At 58.5% G+C, this 21448-nt stretch overlaps 1 protein-coding gene across 5 annotated transcripts in view; it reads right to left on the bottom strand.

Annotated features, from left to right (window-relative positions):
- Positions 1–21448, bottom strand: part of TNS1 (tensin 1) — a 267429-nt gene that overhangs the window by 205422 nt on the left and 40559 nt on the right. Inside the window, exon 1 of one of the 5 annotated variants that reach the window (XM_045031944.1) lies at positions 14567–14598. The exons of the other annotated variants lie outside the window; for them this stretch is intronic. The gene's annotated coding sequence lies outside the window, so the exon portion shown is untranslated. Of the gene's footprint in view, positions 1–14566; positions 14599–21448 lie in introns of those variants that run through there. 5 annotated transcript variants of the gene reach the window in all.

Below are 21448 nucleotides of genomic sequence, written 5' to 3'. Positions count from 1 at the left end.
GCAGCAGCGGCTGATCCAGTGCCCAGGTCCAAAGGCAGAGCGGAGAGCAGCAGTGGCTGGTCTGGCGCCCAGCTCCAAAGGCAGAGCGGAGAACACCAGCAGCGGCTGATCCAGCACCCAGCTCCGAAGACAGAGCGGAGAGCAGCAGCTGCTGGCCGGGTGCCCAGCTCCAAAGGCAGAGCGGAGAGCAGCTGCTGGCCGGGTGCCCAGTTCCAAAGGCAGAGCGGAGAGCAGCCTCTGTCCGGGTGCCCAGCTCCGAAGGCAGAGTGGAGAACAGCGGCTGCTGGTCTGGCACCCAGCTCCAAAGGCAGAGTGGAGAACACCAGCAGCGGCTGATCCAGCACCCAGCTCCAAAGCAGAGCGGAGAGCAGCTGCTGGCCGGGTGCCCAGCTCCAAAGGCAGAGCGGAGAGCAGCAGCGGCTGCTGGTCCAGCACCCAGCTCCGAAGGCAGAGCGGAGAGCAGCAGCGGCTGGTCCGGCGCCCAGCTCCAAAGCAGAGCGGAGAGCAGCTGCTGGCCGGGTGCCCAGTTCCAAAGGCAGAGCCGTTGCCAGCAGCAGCAACACAGAAGGGTTGAAACATGAAAAGTGATATTCAACAATATCACTTTTTGCAGCAGACTTAGTGCCCCATTTCCACCCTTACTTCTGTCCTGCTGCTGCCACCCCAGAGCTGACAGCCAGAGTCCTCCTGCCTCCAGGTGAGGGGCTGGGGTGGGGGGAAGGAGGGCCCAAGCCTGGGTGGTGGGGGTCCAGCTGTCCCCTCTATCTCTGCCTCCCAGGAGTGCACGGCCATTTTGCATGAGCCCCAGCCCCCTGGGAATGACACCAGAGCCCTTCAGGAAACACCCACACAGCTCGCTCCTCGCCTGACACATTCCCACGCCTCCCCTGCGAGGCCCGCCCCATAGTGTGAGACCTGCTGGCAGGCGGTTAGGACCCGAGACCTGACCGAAATCTGGTGCTGGAAGCTCTCTGGGCTCTGAGCTAGCCGGAGGGCCTCTCTGGTTCCAGCCACAACCCCACCACAGGCGTAAGCAGCAAAACAACGGTGGGGGGGGGGGCTCAAGCTTTGGCCCCTCACTTCCCAGACGGGCAGGGGCTGGGGGGGGCGCCAGAAGCGGCCCCCTCGGGGGAGCGGGAACAGATCTCCCTGCTGCTCAGCAAGCCCCCTCGGCAGACGTAGAAGCTGGCCAAGAGACTGCAAACGCCGCCGCGTTCGGCTCCCATTTGGCTGGAGCACACAGACACAGACGGCTGCTGGCAGTTCTGGGTTTGACACAAAGCCCACTGAGGTCAACAGGAATCTCCCCCCTGGATCAGGCCTGAGGCTGGGAGCCCAGCCCAGCCAGGTCTGGAAGGGCGTTATACAGGAGTAGGACCCTGCCTTCTAGCTAGCCAGAGAGCACGGGCCGTCTCCAGGGTCCCCAGGCCAGATGGCTCATCGTCTGGACACCTGCCACCGTTCACTCCCTCCTGGAGACAAGGGCCTCCCCTTTCCGGCCCCACAGTGTCTGGCCTTGGGGTTAAGGGCATGGGAAATCCTGCTGAGCCGCATGCCCTCCTGCCGGCGATTGCCTAGAGACAGAGCGGCATGCGCAAGCGCAGAGACGTCCCCCCGGGCACCAGCCTGGCACATGGACACAGACACGGACACAGGTGGGCTCCCACGTGCCTCTGGACGGCCAGAGTGAGAAACCCCCTTGTCACTAGGGATGGGGCAAATCATTTCCCTTCTGCCCCGAGCTTAAGGGTCTGCGTTGCTGCTCACGGGGGCAAAGGGTCGGACTGAAGACAAAGCAGAGGAAAAACCTCCATTGCGACTCCCAACGACCCTCACGTTGCCCTGGGTTGTTCCTGGGCACAGTGACGCAACGCACGGACACCGGGCCAAATCCTTGCTTAACATCTCCCGCCTGCTACCTACCCTACTTCCAATCCCCAGCTGCATCCTACGGAAAGCCTCAGCCAGAGCCATACGGCCTTCACGGCTTCGCTCACCAACGAGCAGCCCCGTGAGAAGATGTTTCTCTTCCTCCCGCACCCTCCTGCTCCCCCAGGAGGAGCCAGGTCCCTGGCCAGACCCCCGAGCCGGTGTGTAGTATTTATGTTACAGTAGCACCTGGGAGCCCAAGGAGAAAGACGCCCATTGTGTTACCTGCGCTGGGCAGACCGCAGCACGCGGCCCCAGACAGCTGATAACCGACCCCGCGGAGCAGGTGAACCGGAGGGAAGGAACAGACAAACCGGGGAGGTCGGGGGTCAGAGGAAGGAACTAAAAGGAGTGTTCCTCACCAGAGACACCGCCCTCAGCGGGGCTAGCTTGGTTCACACAGATTCCAGGTGGGATTGTCTCGTCTGACCTGCTGTGTAACCCAGACCAAATCATCCCTAGCGCAGATCCTTTAGGAAAACAGCCAGACCTGATTTAAACAGCCACTGACGGAGAATCCACCCTGGCCCTCGGTAAATCACTCCCTTACAACGGACGCCTTATTTCCAGGCTGAATTTCTCTAGCTTCGACTTCCAGCCATTGGCTCTTGTTAGATCAGCAGGTTTCAACCTTTTACCATTTGAACCCCCCTAAAAAAACTGAATGGGGGTACGGACCCCTTTGGAAATCTTAGACAGTCTGCAGCCCCCCAGGGGCCCATAGGCTGACAGACCACTGTGTTAGCCCCTTCTCTGCTAGATCAAAGAGCCCATTATGAAATATTTGTTCCTCATGTAGATACTTAAAAATTGTAATCAAGCCACCCGTTCACCCTCTGTTTGTTGAGATCAGTGTCTGTCCATCAGCCACCCCTGGACAACTCAGCCCCCCTGCCACATGCTCCCCTGCACTGCACCCCCAAACTCACATGGCCTGGCCCACAGGTGGTCCATCCAGACAATTTCATGGATTTCTTATTTCAGTGAATTTGTCCTCTGCCGGCACCCATCCTGTGCGAAGACCCAGGCCTTGCCTCCAAGAGCTCGGACGCCCAGCCCATACAGGAAGGCAGATGATGGTGGCGCTTTCTTCTCCCCCAGCCTTGTGGAGCCTGCTGCAACCCCCCCCCCCTCCTCGCTCATCGGCCCTGCCCCAGCATAACCTCCCCCGGCCCTTCCCATCCCCGCCAGCGCTCCCCATCCCTACACCGATCACAGCCCGGCTGTTCGCATCCCTGCCCCATCTGGCTCCCCCCCTCCCCTGGCACGCCCCGCCCCCCACACTGCACGGGGATCAGGGCTGGATCCCCCACTGGGCTCACAACACGGCTCCACTGACTCTAACGCGGCATCTGCCCATCAGACCTGTGAGCCAGGGGACGGTCAGTGCGCCTTGTACAGCACCAAGCACTGGGGCGGTTCTTAGGCTGCAATGGGGGCGGAGCCTGCACCTGGCCCCTGGTGAATCAATCCAACTCCACTTCCCCCACCCCATGCACAGGGACTATGGGGGCGGGGATAGAAGGGCCTGATGCTGCATGCTCCGGAGTTTTGCCATTGACTCGAATGGGAGACCTGCAGGTCGGGGGCCGCAGGGTGGAACCCCAAAGCTGGGGGAGTTTTCTGGTGGCTGTACGAGCCCTGGGGCGGTTGCGATGCAGCCTGTGGCGTGTACGCAGGCCAGTGAGGGGGAGATCTCGGGGAGCACGCCCCAGCCCACGAGAGGTTTGGAACATGTTCCAAGCGAACTCCGCGGCGGAAGCAAAGGCCAGACGGGCGGGACCAGCGCCTGGGCCGTTCCTGAGCTGCTCTGAGCAGGAGAGCTCAAATCCCTGTGAATTCACATGGTCATGAAACACAGAAACCCACACGCCAAGTCCCGCCCGGCCAGCCACGCCTGCATTCGCAGGGACGGCCTGGGGCACAGCTCACACACTGGGCCTCGGGGCAGCACTCGAGTGAGCCCCCCCCATGGGGAAAAAAATCCCGAGCGCTGCAGGAGACCAACCCAAGAGGGGGCGCTCTTCCCTGCGGAGACAGGACTCAGCGGAGGTGCCTTTCAGATGAGGCACACAGCCAAGGCCCCTGCCGTCTTGTAATCGTTGCAGACGCCGGGCTTTCCCCCAGGAGCACCACCTGGAGTCCTGCCAAATTCCAATGCTGCCTCCTTTACGTTCCCCCCTGCATTCACAGTGAGCTGCAGCAGCCTGCTTCTTCCCAGCGGCGCTCCACCCCAGAGGTGGCTGCATGTCAGCACTGGAGCGAAGCTCGTTGAGGGCTCCGGGCTCCGTGGTGCGATAAGCGAGTCACACGTTCTCTCTGGCGGCTCGAGGGGCACAAGCGAGCTGACCACCGGGAGCTGTGCGTGACGTCACGCTGCACGCCTCCCCGGGCCTGACGAGATTCCAGCCGCTGCTTGCTCGGCCTTGCGAGCCGCGTTTTCTTGGGAAATCGCATCCAACTTTATAGCTTCCAAAGGGCCAGAAAATCCTGGGAAATGCCAGAGAATAAACAACCGGGCCAGCCAGTGACAGGTCCAGCCAACGGGAGTAAATACACACAAGGCGACAGGTTCCAGATTAATGAATGAAAAGGGAATTGCTGGGTTATGACCCGGGTCTGTTCCCAAATACTGTCCTCCCTGTACAGAGGCGAGATCTCCACCTGCAGGGTTTGGTGGCGCAGGTTAACGGGGGGTCGCTCTGTCCCTCTGGATCTCCTGGTACATCTCATCCCCAGGTGGCCCAGCTGTGATTTTCACTATCCATCATTTTTCTCCTCGAATGGAACGGGGCCTGCCCCCTACCCAAACTGCCCGCCTGACTCCTCTAGGCACTGCAGAAGCAGAGGAAGGGCCTGTTTTCTGGGAGGAGTCTCTCGTCACTGCTCTGGGCCACCAAGCCCGCTGAAGGCCGATGTTCTGAAAGGCCGTGCCGGGCAAGGACCACCGCGGAGAGCTTGCCGTGAGACAGCTGCCCCCAGCACACACACAGGGTAAATGCTGTGGCCACCCTTCCCCCCTCCGTTACGCCAGCTGCTTCCGTTTGCCATGGAATCGGTGTAACCGAGCGGAGAACCGAGGCCGAGAACTACCCCCACCCCGGAACAAGACACTCAGAGGTGACCAACGCGGGTGGACATTTGGGGTCACCCAGAAACACGTGGAGCAGGGCCAGGTTTAGGTCCCTAAGACTCTGCTTCCAAGTCCTTCCAATTTGCATGGATGCTCCTGTGACGGAGCGATTCTGGCGGGACCCAACTGAGAGTGCCAAATCAGGACCAATTGCTCAAACAGGGCAGTCACAGCCCTAGGCTGGGGCTTTTCCACCTCTAAGGCCAACCAAACCAGCCAGACAAAAAGGACTTTGGTCTCACCCCACTGGCTAACCACAAGTCACACAAGCAATTTCCTTAGACACTCCAGTCTCCCAGCATCACCACCAGTGCACTCGTCCTGGGGATGAATGGTTATGAAAACCAACACCCCAATAAAAGAAAACGGTTCCCTCGATCCCAAAGGACCAAGCCCCAGACCCAGGTCAATATACACATCAGATCTTACCCACAAATCACGCTGTTGCCAATCCTTTAGAATCTAAAATCTAAAGGTTTATTTACAAAGGGAAAAAGGTGGAAATGAGAGGTAGAATTGGTTAAATGGAATCAATTACATACAGTAATGGCAAAGTTCTTAGTTCAGGCTTGCAGCAGTGATGGCATAAACTGCAGGTTCAAATTGAGTCTCTGGAATACATCCCCCACTGGGATGGGTCGTTCAGTCCCTTGTGTAAAGCTTCAGTTTGTAGCAAAGTCCTTCCAGAGGTCAGAAGCAGGATTGAAGACAAGATGGAGATGAAGCATCAGCCTTATATAGACTTTTCCAGGTGTAAGAATCTCTTTGTCTTCACTGTGGAAATTTACAGCAAAATGGAGCCTGGAGTCACATGGGCCAGTCCCTGCATACTTTGCTGAGTCACAAGGCGTGTCTGCCTTCTCTCCATGGGTCCATTGTGTAGCTGACGGTCCTTAATGGGCCATCAAACAGGCTAGGCAGAGCTAACACCAGCTTGTCTGGGAGGCTTCCCCCAGAAGCACAGCACAAACTTGAAATACAGACAGCATAGAGCCAACATTCATAACTTCAACTAAAAATGATACAGACATATAGACAGCATAATTATAATCAGCAACCCAGAACCTGGTCTTAGACACCTTATATGACCCCCTTTACTTAGGATTTGGAGCCACTACAGGACCTTGGTTGCAACCCATGTTCTATATGGTCCCCATTTATATCAATAACGTCACACCCCCAACGCAAAATTGATGCAGGAAGGGATGACAAAACATCGCTGACTGCATCCCAAGAGCCCCCTTTCCTTGGGTCTGTCTCACTACAGCTAGTGTTGGGCTAGAGGCCGTACCAGTGTATAACCGAAATGGTTTATCAAAGTCATGTTCAATAACATGAATGGATCTCTTTACAAACTCAAGGTATAACTTGGTTAGCTTTTGCAGCATGGTTCCTGTATGTTTCATGTGATCTTGCCAAGAGCTAAAGAAAATTGCTACTTTATCCATACCAGTTCTGGCCAATGTTTTGAACCCAAATAACATTAAACCAATGTAGATATTGAGGTTGTTCATAGTACAGGAATCTTGGCATTTAGCCATGAAAGCAATATGGTAGTGTGCCTCAGTTTCCCCTTTCATACAGCACATCAGGTCTGGAATGTATTTTCCCCTGTGAAAAGTTCCAACACTGTTTACATGCATTAACTGTGAAACATCAGTATAGCAAGGCCCTTTAACATAAAGTGTGTTTTCATGTATTCCTTTCAACATGTTTAAGGGATTTTCCAAAAGATTAGGCACATTGTACATTGTTACAGTTCTTGGCCATAGGAACACATTAGTTACAAAAATTAGCATTAGCAATAACAACAAATTCATTGCAAGTGTCCATTTACAATCATGTTTGTCATGCCACACCCTTGGCTCAATACCATTGGAGTTTGGGCATTTTAGGGTTAACCTGTGGCTTCCCTTTGCAAAATTCAGTCTTCTCTTTCCTTCTGGATTAAACCCTGATTTCTCTTGCTTAACAGAATTCACTGGCTGATGGGGCGGGCCCTCTGTGCTAACAGCTATTAGCAATTCTGTCTTCTCCCTGCCAGCCAAGTAATTCGCATCAACCCAGACACTAGCTTTTAACTCTTCAGCTGCTATGGATTCCAAGGCTGGACTTTGTCTCACAGAGGTACCACACCAATCCAAAGAGTCTGAGGGTGAGAGCTGGCTTGCTCTCCCCTGCCTCCTCAAGCATTTAGCCATACAACTGTTCTGCTCTGAAACACCAGTAACTGAATCTGTCCTCAGATCCTGAAGCACAGACTGCTCACTTACAGATTCAGCATGGAGACATTCCTGTCCCAACAGCATTGTCTCCCCACCAACAAGCTGGCCACACACAGCCAGGTGGTTATAGGGCTGCTCAACTTCCTTAACAGCTTCTACTCCACCTGAGACCTTTTCAAAGCTGCCCACACTGGATCTCTCAAAAGGAAAGTCAGTGGATCCATTCACAACAGAAAATTTCTGGCTGTTAGGAACTGAAACTTTCTTGATTAAATCACTTTTACACCCTTCAGTTGCAGTAAACTGCTTGCACAGGCTACCATGAGGATTCCTTTCCCTAGGAGCTTCTCTAAGCAGCAATTCACCCCTCACAGAAATTCTGCCCTTCCCCTCTTCACCTAGGGCTTGCTCTACAGGAACACTTCCCTGAGCAACCACAGATGCTACAGACTTTCTAGATAACAGGTTAGAAACAATCTCCTTCCCTTGGCCATGAACAAGTTCAGGAATCTTTTCCTTCTTGCTACAAGTTGTCAAACTGTCAGTCGGTAACACAATTAAATCACCTTTATGCTCTCCTTGTGCCCTGGCTGGGGTATCACCCTGATCAGACAGAGTTGCTGCACCCTTTTCCAACCACACATGAGCAACTGGCAAACCACAAGCACCAGAATTATCTGTTCTCTGGGATTTTGCTAAGACACTAACTGGATGCAACCTAGTCACAGTGCCATTCTCCCCAGCAGACCCAAACTCAGGACCATTCCCTTCCTGGGCTTTAGCTGTATTTACAACCAACTTCGAGACAACTGAATCACCCTCAACCATCACAGGCTGACAGGCACCTTCTGTCTGCTCCACAGACACAGAAGAGCCGGAGACACATTCTCCTTTACCAGACACACAGCTTGGGATTTTACTTCCCTTGTCCCAGCACACAGGGCTGTTCACAGACAACTGCTTGGAGACTGGGGTAGCTTCCTTTATAGGCAAGTCAATACTCCTGACAGACACAGGCACATTCCCTCCACTGTCACATTTCTCCACACAGGAAACAGGTAAGGGATATGGACACTCATCTTCCACTATCCCTCCCTTCCCAAACTGCTGATTAGACAAAGCCATCAGCTCACAAGGCTGCCTAGGCTCCTCCAAACTTTCCCTACCAGGCACATTGCCACTCCCAACAGATAAGCTGCTGCTTTTTTCACTACACTGAGCTACTTTTAGCAAATCACAGTTACCCATTTCAGGTTTACTTCTACAAGCTGCACTAGCCACCAATCCATTACCCATTACAAATTTACCCTCTCCTTCCTCAGTTAGGGCTTTAACCTGACCATCTACTTTAATCTGCTCCTGAGAAACATTTTCCTCCCCAATGAGATCTTTCTGCTCTTGATCTAACTCCAGATTTCCTTCTGAGACATTAGACAGACATTCAGAAACTTCATTCCCAGACACACAGCTTATTTGCACAGACAAACAGCTATTTCCCACCAGGTTAGAATCCCCCTCTCCATAGCCATAGCAAAACGGGTTAAACACAGAGAACTGCCCAGAGTAATACCACATATCAACACAGTTATAAACGGGATTTTCCAGAGGATACAGTCTCTGCCGTTCTTCCACTGCTTTTTTGACTTGGAGCTGGAGTCTAGCAGTTTCTTGTTGCATCTTGTGAGTCTCCTCCTCAGCAGCCAGGAGCTCCAGACGTCCCTTACGAGCTTTTTCTTCTCTCTTAGCAGCCTCTTTCGCTCTCTCAGCTGCCTCTCTCGCTCTCTCAGCTGCCTCTCTCGCTCTCTCGGCCGCCTCTTTCTCCAGCTGGGCCAAGACTTGCTTCTCTTCCATTCGAATTTCTGCCAGTTTTTGCTTATATTCAAACTGCAGGCTGTCTCTCAAGGCTTGCAGTTTCCTTGCTTTTCCTGATGCTTTCTGTCTCATGGTCACTGATCTTTAACCAACCAAACTCTCAATCCCAAAGTTAAAATTTGGATAGCGTGGGGTTCTGACCCAAAGCTTAATTGACCTGGTTCTGTGGATCCAAGCACGACTACGCCACTGTGACGGAGCGATTCTGGCGGGACCCAACTGAGAGTGCCAAATCAGGACCAATTGCTCAAACAGGGCAGTCACAGCCCTAGGCTGGGGCTTTTCCACCTCTAAGGCCAACCAAACCAGCCAGACAAAAAGGACTTTGGTCTCACCCCACTGGCTAACCACAAGTCACACAAGCAATTTCCTTAGACACTCCAGTCTCCCAGCATCACCACCAGTGCACTCGTCCTGGGGATGAATGGTTATGAAAACCAACACCCCAATAAAAGAAAACGGTTCCCTCGATCCCAAAGGACCAAGCCCCAGACCCAGGTCAATATACACATCAGATCTTACCCACAAATCACGCTGTTGCCAATCCTTTAGAATCTAAAATCTAAAGGTTTATTTACAAAGGGAAAAAGGTGGAAATGAGAGGTAGAATTGGTTAAATGGAATCAATTACATACAGTAATGGCAAAGTTCTTAGTTCAGGCTTGCAGCAGTGATGGCATAAACTGCAGGTTCAAATTGAGTCTCTGGAATACATCCCCCACTGGGATGGGTCGTTCAGTCCCTTGTGTAAAGCTTCAGTTTGTAGCAAAGTCCTTCCAGAGGTCAGAAGCAGGATTGAAGACAAGATGGAGATGAAGCATCAGCCTTATATAGACTTTTCCAGGTGTAAGAATCTCTTTGTCTTCACTGTGGAAATTTACAGCAAAATGGAGCCTGGAGTCACATGGGCCAGTCCCTGCATACTTTGCTGAGTCACAAGGCGTGTCTGCCTTCTCTCCATGGGTCCATTGTGTAGCTGACGGTCCTTAATGGGCCATCAAACAGGCTAGGCAGAGCTAACACCAGCTTGTCTGGGAGGCTTCCCCCAGAAGCACAGCACAAACTTGAAATACAGACAGCATAGAGCCAACATTCATAACTTCAACTAAAAATGATACAGACATATAGACAGCATAATTATAATCAGCAACCCAGAACCTGGTCTTAGACACCTTATATGACCCCCTTTACTTAGGATTTGGAGCCACTACAGGACCTTGGTTGCAACCCATGTTCTATATGGTCCCCATTTATATCAATAACGTCACAGCTCCACACCCAGCCCTAGAACAGGTGCTGGTGGAGGCAGCGAAGAAGCCAGCGGGGCTCTTGCAAGCCCAGCCAAACAGGGAGCGCCACCGACTTTAATATGGCTGTTTCCGCGGCTGTTTCTAGCTAGACCATGGCATTCCTGATGGGGCGGAGGGGCCTGCCGCGGATAAGCCAAGGCTGCAAGCGCCAGCGCGATCGGCTCCCACTAGAAACCCAGGCCCAGGTTAGGAGGGTGGGATGGTACCTGAACTGAGATCCAGCTGCCAGGGGAAGGAAAATCCTCCCTAGCATTGATTCCTCACCCCCAGATATGTTCACTGTGGCTCTAGATCAGGGATCTCAAACTCACTTTACCTTAGGGCCAGTGCCAGTCCTCAAATCCTCCCAGCGCGCCAATCACGTCACTCAGAACCCGCCCCCCAAAACTCCGCCCCCACCTGCCTAAGGCTCTGGGAGAGTTTGGGTGGGGGAGGTGGTCTGTGGTAGGGGATTGGGGTGCAGGCTCTGGGAGAGGGTCTGGGGGTGCGGCGCTTACCTGGGGCTCCAAGGCGGGTGGGCTGGGGGGGCCTCCGCGCGCTGCTGCCCCCAGGCACCGTCCCTGCAGCTTCCCATTGGCCGCAGGGGCGCTCGGGGTGGGGGCAGCGCGTGGAGGCACAGCCCAACCCCACCCCGGGGCCGCGGGTAGACACATGGCGCGAGCAGGCAGACGCCGCTCAGCTCCGCAGCGCTGCCAGGGCCCCTGAGGGGGGAGCGCCCGGGGGGGCCAAGGGAGAGACCCGGCCCCAGAACTGCTGGAGCCCTGCAGGCCACGTTGGGGACGTTCGCGTGGCCGCGAGTTTGAGACCTGCTCTAGCTCTAACTCTGGCCGCGTACAAAACACGGGCGCATTCCTGCACTTAACAACAGCTGCTGCGCTAGTCGGGACCGACGCCCCACGAACCCCAATTCACGTGCCCAAGCCAGCAGCTGCCCGCTGTTTGGGTCGAGAGCGCCCCCCCCACGCCCCCCGCCACACCCAGAGCACAACCCGGCATGGGCAGGTGCCTTCGGGATGCAGGGTCCCGCTCCCTTTCCAGCCCCCGGCATCAGCGGCTCCTAGGCTGGATTAGTCCATCCTGATTAGCTGGGCGATTCCCAGGGGACGGGGGGGGGGGGAGGCTGGGGCCTGGCCGGGCGTTTCTACAAAGGTTTATGATACATCACTGATTTCCGGGGGGTGGGGGGCAGGCTGGCCAAGTTAACACCAGGCCTCCCGCAGGTAAAGGGCTGCTCTGGCCCTGCGCACTCGGACAGCTCCACCGTGTGGCAAGGAAAGATCCCCTTGACGGTCACAAAGCAGCTAAGGAGCGGGGCACCCGTCCCTGCCCCAGCGAGAAGAGGGAGAAGAAAGGATTATCCTTGCAATGGGACGGAGCCCCCCAGACTGGGTGCAGCCAGGGGCAGCTGGGATTGTGTTTGGCCTCGAGGCGAGAGAACGAGCCACACGTGAACCGATGTTACTCACGTGGCTTGAACACCCAACCCCGGCAGGGAGGGGAGACGCAGCAGCACCCACTCAGACCGGACTCGACTAGAACGTTTGCTGAGGTCCCGACAGGACTGGGAGCAAATATCGCAGGCAGAAAAGTCCCCTCCAAGCCGGCACCCTGTGGCTTGAGACCAGCCAGCTCCCCGAGGTGCTGGCAAGCGGGCGTGGCGTCGCTGAGCGGTGTATTTCCAAGAGCAGCATGCGGGGGAAACAGCAGAGCTGAGGTAACGGCGCGTTTGTGATTAAACTCTTGGCTGCACCCAGGGGTCCCCTCGGCGTCACAATTTTTCACCCATCGGTCTCCGTGCTTGCCATGGGAGAGCTAGCAGCAGCAGCAGCATCCTCACGCCTCTGACAGGGAAACTGAGGCACCGGGCGCTCAGTGACTCTCTCTGGGCATCAGAAATAAAATCCACATCTCCTGGCTCCCAGCCCCACAAGCCCAGGATTGCTTGTCGCCCTGCATGGCTTGGGCGATGGGGCAGCTCTGCCCGCAGAGTTGTGTTTGAGGTCGCAAACCTCTGCCGAGGGCGGTGCTCAGGAGCTGCCTGAGGGCTCCCAGAAGCAGGTGATTGCTGGGGGCTCCACGGTCCCAGCTGGGGTGCGTAAGAGGGGGCTGGGGAGCCGTTCCCGCCCCCCATCACAGGGCAGGTGACTCATCCCCAAACAATCCCTGCAGAAAAGCCCAGACTGTGTAGGAGGAACCATCACGTCACCCCAGACGGTGAGGCATCAGCCTGCATCCTGGTCCCCGCCCGCGCAGCGCCCCGAGCAGGGACAGTTCGGGTTGACTGAGGGGGTGAAACACCTCAGGGGCTTTGCAGGTGCTGGGGGGCAGCACAGGCTGGAGGTAGCAGTGAGCACAGGTGTCTCTAAGAGGGGCTTCAGCCAGCACCGCTCCCACCCCCCCGGGGCGGCTTGCGGAGCTGCCAAGGGACCGTGACACGACGCCTGCAGCGACTCTGGGCATGAGTCCCCGCAGACACGGCCCAGCTATCCTCCGGGGCCGAGTGACCCCCCGGAGCTCACAGATGCCAAATATCTTTGCAGTGAGCAAAAAAAACCAACAGCCCCACACCGTACTGAGTAAACACGACCTGCCCGTGCAGGGAGGGTGTGACTGCCCCCTGCTACCCAGAGCCGCGGCACCAGCTGGGCCCACTCAGCGGCACAAGGACACACATTCCTGCATTCCTCAGCGCACAAAGCCCCGGCCGGCCGTGTTGTGGAGACCAACGGGGTTGCTGCTTGTTCGTCTAGAGAGCAGGGGAACGAGCACGAGGGAGGAACCTGCTGCAACATCAGCCGGCTTGGGCCTGGGCGGGGGGGTCTCTTACGGACCCTGCGGTTGACGGACGTGTCACAGGTCACCGTCTGGGAGTTCCACCCCCGCCCCCGGGGGACTGCGGCCTCACGGGGCAGCGGGGTCTAGTGGTTAGAGCACAGGACTGGGACACAGGAGGGCTGGTCTCTGCCACTGGCGTTCTGTGGATTTGGACCCGCCCCGGAGCCTGTGTCAGCTTCCCCCTCAGCGGGGACGGGGACCGGCACCCTGTCTCCCTACCAGGGGAGGGGCAAAGATGATTGGCACCTGAGCACGGCTAACGAGGCCAGAGGCCGGCGTGGAGCGGAGACAGGGGCTTGTCCCCGTTCTCCTCTCCTCCCTGCAGGATCTTGGGGCCCTGCCTGGCCCGCGGACTGCCACCTCTGCAAGCCACGCTCTGCCTGCCCCACGAGAGGCCAGGCTGAAGGCAGGAGCCCGGGGCCAGAGGGGGCGCCCTGGGGGAGCAGCGGCAGGGTTCCAGCGAGCGACCCTGCGAGGCACGGCTTGCTGCTGGGGCGAAGGCCTCCCTGTCACCACCCCCAGCTTGGCCCGAGCCAGGCTGCCAGACGGAGAAACGCTGGCGATGCCACGTGCTGCCGGCGGCCTGGTGCCCTTGTGCTAGTTCCTGGCACTGGCACCCCTCCTCCGACCCCTGCCCACTCCCCCACGGAGCCTGGCATCGCTCCTCTAAGCCCGTTTCCTCCCTCCCCCCAGCACTGACCCATTGCAGGGGCAGAGCTTGCCCAGACCACACGGCATGTGCCATCCAGCCCCGCACGGCGATTTCCCATCGCCCCTGCTCTGGCCCTGCCCCACCCCCGCAGTGACCCATGGGTAGCCCTGCCCCACGGCGCCCACGGGCGAGTGATCCCTTGCACAGAAACAGGCTCGGAAGGAGGAGGGTGACGCCACTGGTGATGCTGGCGGCACACGGGCCTGTCCTGCTCCCAAGACCTCCCCGAGCTACCCGCTGCCCTGGGAGCTGAGGAGCGACCAGTCCCCAATCCCCATCCCTTGCTGTTTGGAGCTGGACGCTGGCCCGGGGTCTGTGCAGCGGGGCAGGGAGTCCTGGGAGCAGCCCCCCCCCCGCCCCTCTCCCGAGCCTGGCGCAGGGCGCTCGGGGGCAGGTCCCCTGCACACCTGGCTGTACAAAGAGTGCCCTGTTTGGGGCTTTGCACCCGAGAGAGCGAGAACCAGCTCTGCGCCTTTCCCGCCCCCTCGCTGGTGTGCAGTAGGGCCATGCCCGGGGTGGGGGCAAAGGTCCAGGCCGAGGCCCCCCATACCTGCTCCAAGCTTCTCCCGCTGCCCCGAGTGCCTGGAGCAATTGTTTGTCTCAGAACTCGGTGTTCAGGCGCTGCCTCTTGGCTCCCGGGCGCCGCTGGCCGCTCGCCAGCAGCCTGTTTAATAATGTACAAATGGCCATTAACTTAGATTTCGGGGGCGGGGGGGGGGAGGATATTTTGCAACAACAAGCAGCTTCTGGCTGCGGGCCAGTGAGGAGCAGCGTCCTCTGCACGGCTCCGAGGAGGCAGTGCAAGGCAGGGGTGTGGCGAACGAACACCCCCCACCCCTGCTCAGGGGTGCCCCCTCCTGGTCCCACCTGGGGCTCGCTGGTTCTCTCTGCCCCTGGCCTGGCTACAAAGGGAAGGCCGAGCTGGTACCAGCAAGGAGAGACCAGCGATCGTTTCACGGGGAGGTGCCCCCTCAACCGCCTGGGGGGGCAGGGCCGCCCCCTGAATCTGAGGAATTTCAGTCCGGTAGGAAATCGACAGGGCCGCTGGACACGTGTCCAGTCAGAGCAGGCGGGCGCCGGCTCCCCCGTGGCACAGAGCCGGTGCCAGCGAGGACAATGGGAGGCAGTACCCTCATTGGCCGAGACACAGCAGCCATTTCCAAGGGGGCCGAGAGCCAGGGCGCCTGGGCCCGATAGCCAGCAGGGTTTGCGTTCTTTGCTGCCCAGCGGTCGCACCGGGGCTGGGCACGTTGCATCACCCTCCCTGTCACGTCTGGTCACTTCAGGACTCTCGAGGTCCAGCAGGAGGCTGCAACGTTTGGGTGGCAGACACACCACACTGGCACAAGCAGCGTCACGTCCCCCTCTTGGGGTGCCGGAGGATAACAGCCCCCTACTGCTGCCGTCTAATGGAGCTACCCCGTTAGCTCCAGCCAAGCTCAGTGGAACAGCTTGGCAGGCACGGAAGGGATCCGCGGGCTGCCTTCGCACGCACCTGGGGCTCCATCCTCAGCGCTGCTGCAGCCACCTAAACTCCCATGAGCCTCTCTGCCGGCGCCAGGGCCAGGACGCCAGAGAGGCTGTGAAGGGGGGATGCCGCGCCCCACCCTAGCAGCCGCAGCAAGGACCATTGGGAACCAAAGATCCCACATTGACGCAAATGCTCCCAGCCCGACGAGCTGAGACCCACGCAGGCCACCCCGGCACTGTCTGCCCGGCGCAGGCCACCCCGCCGCTCCTTAGAGGGAGCCCGCTGGGGAGCTACCACTGACACGAGGATGGCTCCTGAGGGTCTCACCAGGCAGGTAGGCAACGGGCATGTGTGGGGGTCTCCCTGGCTCAGCTGGGGATGGCGGGCGCAAACCCAGGCTCCTGGCTGAGAGAGCAGATGGGCTTTGCAAAACCCACCCCCCAGAGCACCCTCCTCTCGTCCTTCCTCAGCCATCCCCTGCAGCCCCGACCGAGCCACATTCCCCCTCCCCGGCCCTGGCCTTGGCCGCTCGAGTGGAAAAAGCGGAGGCAGGAAGCGGCCACGACCTTTGCACCAGCCCCTCGGCCGGCTCGGAGTCTGGCAGCGCCTTGGTAAATACAGCGCCAATGCCGCGGAGCAGAGCGGGCTGCTCAGGTGAGCAGAACCAGCAGGAAAGAAAGCACAATCGAAGGGGAATCCCAGGGATGAAACTTCCCGACTCAAGACCCATGAGGCTAGAACCCTCTCCCGAGGGCAGGGGCGGAGAATGCTGCGGGAGGAACACTCTGCTCCCTGGGGCGGGCAAGGAGGCTGGCAGATCTGGACATTTAGGGTGTGCATGTGCCCCCTTACGTATGCACCTCCTCCCCCCCCGTGTGTTTAGCCTCACGGCCCCCTGTGAGGCAGGGCTCTTTATCCCCATTGCACAGGTGGGAAACTGAGGCACCACATGGCTGAGTGACTTGCCCAGGGTCACACAGGAAGTCTGTGGCAGAGCAGGGACCTGAACCCAGGTCTCGCCGGTCTCAGGCTGGTGCCCGGCCCAGCCTCTCTTCTCCTCAGCGCTCCAGTGAGCAGGGAGAGCAGGCAGGAGGGGCAGGTGGGAGCAGCGTGGGTCGTCATGGGGACAGCTGGATTGCTCAGCGCCTCTGGACGCCCCATGGGGCGGGGACAAGAAGGGGACTGGGATTCCTGGCCCACCCCCCAGGAACACACCCTGATGTGCCTCACGTGTCCTGCGCCTCCCTTCACAGACCTGTGCCCATTTGCCCCCATCTCCAAAGGTAGGATGGGCACCAAAGCTGCCCTTTTAAAGAGACGGCCCCGCAGTCCACCAGCGCCCCCCCAAGGCACTGGCCAGCGTCTACCCCCTGGGGACAGAGGGCGCTGGAGGGCTGCCGCTGGGGCGGGGAGCGGCAGGGGGAATTAAGGAATTAAGGACAGAGGGCACATCAGACAGCGCTGTGCCAGTTCACGAATCCAGTCACCATGGGCACGAGCCAGGGCCCGACCTGCGGACCCCTCAGCCAGCCCACGAGCCCGAGAGCTCAGGACGTAGGATCAGGGGCGCGATATCACGACAATATCAATCCCTGGGGACTAGACCGGGCAGATTCCCAACCTCCTCAGAAGACTGAGCCCAGCCTGCTCCCAGGAGACAGGTGGCGGATTCTCCCGCTAATGCACGGCCACGCGCCCGCCGCGGAGAAGATCTGGGATCACCAGTGACTGCAGAGTCTGACCCAGCCGGTCGCGCTAGCCCAATCGCAGGGGGCCTGGCTGGGCGAGCCGTCGGGCTCTCGGGTGACCCGCCGGGTACCTCCCGGTTCCAAGCGCTCTGCGGACGCCGTGAGGACGGCCTCGCCGCGAAGGGGGTTGGGACTTTCGGGTGCACACGCGGCCAGGACACTACCCATGGCAGCCGGCAGCCCATCCCCTGCCTGCTGACTCCAGGCTAGCGTTGAGACAGGCCCCGCCTGGCCACACAGTCTGGACCTGGTGTCTGTCTGCATCCAGCCGCCTCCACAAAATCTTCTCCCTTCGTACTCACTGCAGCCACACAGTCTCCCACTGGGCGGGACCTGCGCCCCTGCAGCCAGGAGCGGCTGGGGAAAGAACGGGATAAAACGTCCACCCAGCCTGCAGTGGTGGCTGGGAGTTCACCCCTCATGCTGCTCCAGGGGAAAGCAGCCACTCCAAGCTCCCCCGGAACAGGCAGACTGAGCCCTGCCTCAGCACTCCTCTGCCCGGAGAGCCACGCCCCCGGGGAGACGGGTGCCTGTGAGCCCGGTATTTCAGACGGGGAAACTGAGGCTGAAAGAGAACTAACTTGCCCATGACAGGCAGGCAGTGGCAGAGTCAGGCACCCTGTGCTAGCCACAGTAACTGACAGACATGCTGGACTCTCCGCTGGTCCACCCCCACCCCCAAAACATGAGTGGAGAACTGGCTGCTAAGAAACCAAGTCGGCCACAACCTGCAACCCCTTGGATTTTGCCGGCGGAGATCTCGTCCTGCGTGCAGCTGCTGTTGACCGTGAGCTGGGCTAGGCACGCCAAGGCGCAAAACTGACATTTCCAGTAAAAACCGCCTGAAGAAATAACCCCTGGGTCACTGGAGATCCCCTGGCACAATTCCAACCTGCGCCATCCCCAATTTCCCCTCCCATCAACGGGAGGCAAGTTGCGAGTAGCCTTGTTTGCCCTTTTATAAATGGCTGTCGTGTTCCTCCCCAGAACCAGCTGCACCAAACCAGGTGACACGCTCCTCTATACATATGGACTGGGGGAGAGGAATCCTGTCCTCACGCCATTTGTGTGGCAGGCCCGACAGCCAGGAGAATCGGCAGGGTTCTGCCAGGCGAAGGCAGGACGCAGCGAACCTGCAGTGTGTGCCACAGAGCGATACTCTGTGCCAGCGGGCAGGAGAGGCGGGAGGGCGGGGCCAGGCCATGATCTGTGGCTATAAAGATCTAACTATGCCCCGCGATGCTGGGGAGAGACAGCAGCTACCAAGGACCTGCTTGGCAGAGCCCTTCCCCTGACCCAACCTGAACAAGAAACCCCTGGGCCCAGCTTGTCTGCTGGGACTACGCCCAGAGACCATGACCTGCCCCACTCCCATTCCGACTGGGACCCCCCCACATACACACACAACGATCCAGGCCCATGGAAAGCACTATATAAAAAATCAACCCAGAAGGATCGTCCATTCCACGGATTCGGTGCCAGCTGGCAGCATCCAGAAGGACGCAGAGGCCTTCCCTTCCCGGAGGCCCTGGGGATGGAGGGGTGGGGGCACCTCTCCAAAATCTTCCACTACACATGTGAGCATTCTCAGCATCCCAGGAGGGGCTGGGTCACAGATCGCCCCTTCCCATGCTCCCTCCACCCCAGAATTTGGGAAGCAACCAGGCTTCGGTGAAATGGATCCGGTCCCAGCGCAGCACCCTGCGTTACTCATTCAGGCACCTCTCTCTCCGTTGGAAGAACTGCTGTCAGACAAACACCAAGGCCGGGGAGGGGGGTGGGGACAAACTTCTGGATCCTCTTCCAGCTGCTGAGCCCAGCGTCCAGGCAGAGAGATGAAAACAGCCCAGGGTCAGAGGGCCCAGGGGACGGCAATGTGAAAGGAGCCACCGGACGCGCTGCGATCACTCCAGCCAGCCCCGAAACGGCGCCTCGGCCAGCAACACGACACGCCAGCGCAGGCTAGGAAGTGAACGATGCCCCTGCCCAGGGGCTGGCGACCCCCCCGGGGGGGGATCACATACACGTGTCAAGGGTTCCAGTCCCCCAGCCCTTCCGTACTGGTGCCCGCTAGACAGGCCAGTGCTCCCAGTTTGCAGATGGTAGAGAACTGGCCTTGCCAACTGAATTTCCAAGAGGAATTCAGCCAGGACGCCAAGGGACACCAGAGCCTCTGATCCCCAGGAGCCAGCAGGGCCTCGGGCGTACCCAAGCACAGCACCCCACCAGGCACTGATGCCATACGGGCAGAGGGGAGCCCCCTCGGGTAACCCACACTAATGGCTATGTACCCGAGCCCCCAGAACCAAAGGGCCGACCCTGCCCGAGTCTGGGATCTCTCTTGCTCTGTATTATTAAATGCATATTACATGTGTACGCTCAGAGAGAGAGAGAGAGAGAGAGTGTGCGCGTGTGTGTGTGTGCGCGCACGCCCGCCCTTCGCTGCTAACCCCTGCCTGGCATCCAGTTAAACCTCCACAGTCCTGTGCCCTCGCGATTGTTACTATCCATTGGGGCAGGGACCTGAGAGAGAGAGGTGACCCTGCGGCAGGGAACGGAACCAGATCTCTCCAGCGCTCGGCCGGTGCCCCAAGGGCTGGGTCACTGCTCCTCCCAGAGTGCGGATGGCTGTCCCTGCAGCTAGCCAGCAGATCTCTCCCGGGAGCCTGGGGGAACAGTGTCTGTTTGCTTTTCTTTTTTCCCTGGAGACCTTTGGGGCGCTTCAGGCAAAGCTGCAGGAACCCCTCCCCATCGCTGCACGGTGGCAGGAGGGGAGCCGCTCTCTAGCCAGGCCACGCAGCCCAGACCACCGCTGCGAGGAGCAGATTGCAGAAGACGCAAATACGTCTCGGGTTATGGGCAGCCGGGGCGGCTAACGGGCCAGCGAGGCTCCGGGCTGTGCGGAGGGGAGGGGATCACAGACAGGGCCAGTCTCGTGCTTTCTAGGTACCTATCAAAATCCGGCTCTCGCCCAAAACTCCCTCCACCCACCCTGGCAAACGGCGGTTCTTATTTCTATCTACTCCGCCACCCGCCCCGGGAGCCGAGCAGCGACGAACGCAGTCACGACACGGCAGCACGACCCACGGACCCCTTGATTTTCATTCCTTCGGCTCTTTAAACCAAATGTGAAAGTCCCGCTTGGGCCAGCCAGCGTGACTGAGGCAAGCCAGCGAAGAGGAAACATGCCGGCCACGTGCCCGGATCCCGCAGGCCCTTTGACTTCACCACAATTCCACGCACAAAGTCCTACTCTGCTACAAGCCATTGTCCTCCTGCTGCCGAGTGCGAGAGCAAAACCCCCACTGGATCCAGCCTGCAGCCCATGCCGCCCTCTGGCCCAGGCCCGCTTTTGCCTGCCACTTTCTTTTCAGGGAGAACATATCCCAGCTGCGTCCCAACTGCTTGCAGTCTCCTTTTCACCCAGTGAGCACATTCCTCCCTGCAAGCCGGCTGCTAAGAAACAGATCGGCCCCTGGGGTCCCCCGACCATGGCTACTGCCCCCGTGAAAGCAAACCGGGACGCAGGAGAATACACTGTGTCCTGGATTCCCGGCCAGCGCAGGGGACGGATCCAAACGCCCGTCTCCTCTCTCACCCAGTCCAATCAACAGTCGTGGCTCCGTGCCCCCCACTCCAGCAGAGCTTTGCACCTAAGAAGGGGTGAGGGATAGCTCAGTGGTTTGAGCATTGGCCTGCTAAACCCAGGGTTGTGAGTTCAATCCTTGAGGGGGCCACTTAGGGATCTGGGGCAAAAATCAGTACTTGGTCCTGCTAGTGAAGGCAGGGGGCTGGACTCAATGACCTCTCAGGGTCCCTTCCGGCTCTATGAGAATGGTATATCTCCAGTTATTAGAAGAAGCTAGGAAAGGCCATGGAAGGATGGCTCCAGAGACGCCTTTCATCCCCTCTCTGAGTTCAGGGGTTGCCAGACCCGTTCCTGGCTCTACCTGGGGCGCTCCCAGGCATGGCGTGGGAATGCTAGACGTTTGGGAGGCTCCGACAGGCACCCAAAAGCCTGCACGCGCCAAAGGCCAAGTCAGATGTTTTCAAAGAACTGGCTCTTGGCAAAGAGAAAGACTTCCTCTGTTTACAGCTTCTGCCCACGCCACAAACCACAATCCCCTCCTTCGCCCCAAAGAGCCTTGTCCGGGATATTAGGTATGTTGCAGTCGTTTCTAGGAGCCCCACGGTGCTGGGTGCTGCACAAACA

Source organism: Mauremys mutica, chromosome 10 (genome assembly GCF_020497125.1).
Source record: "Mauremys mutica isolate MM-2020 ecotype Southern chromosome 10, ASM2049712v1, whole genome shotgun sequence".
NCBI classification, from domain to species: domain Eukaryota; kingdom Metazoa; phylum Chordata; order Testudines; family Geoemydidae; genus Mauremys; species Mauremys mutica.
This window is presented reverse-complemented; position numbering and strand designations above follow the sequence as displayed.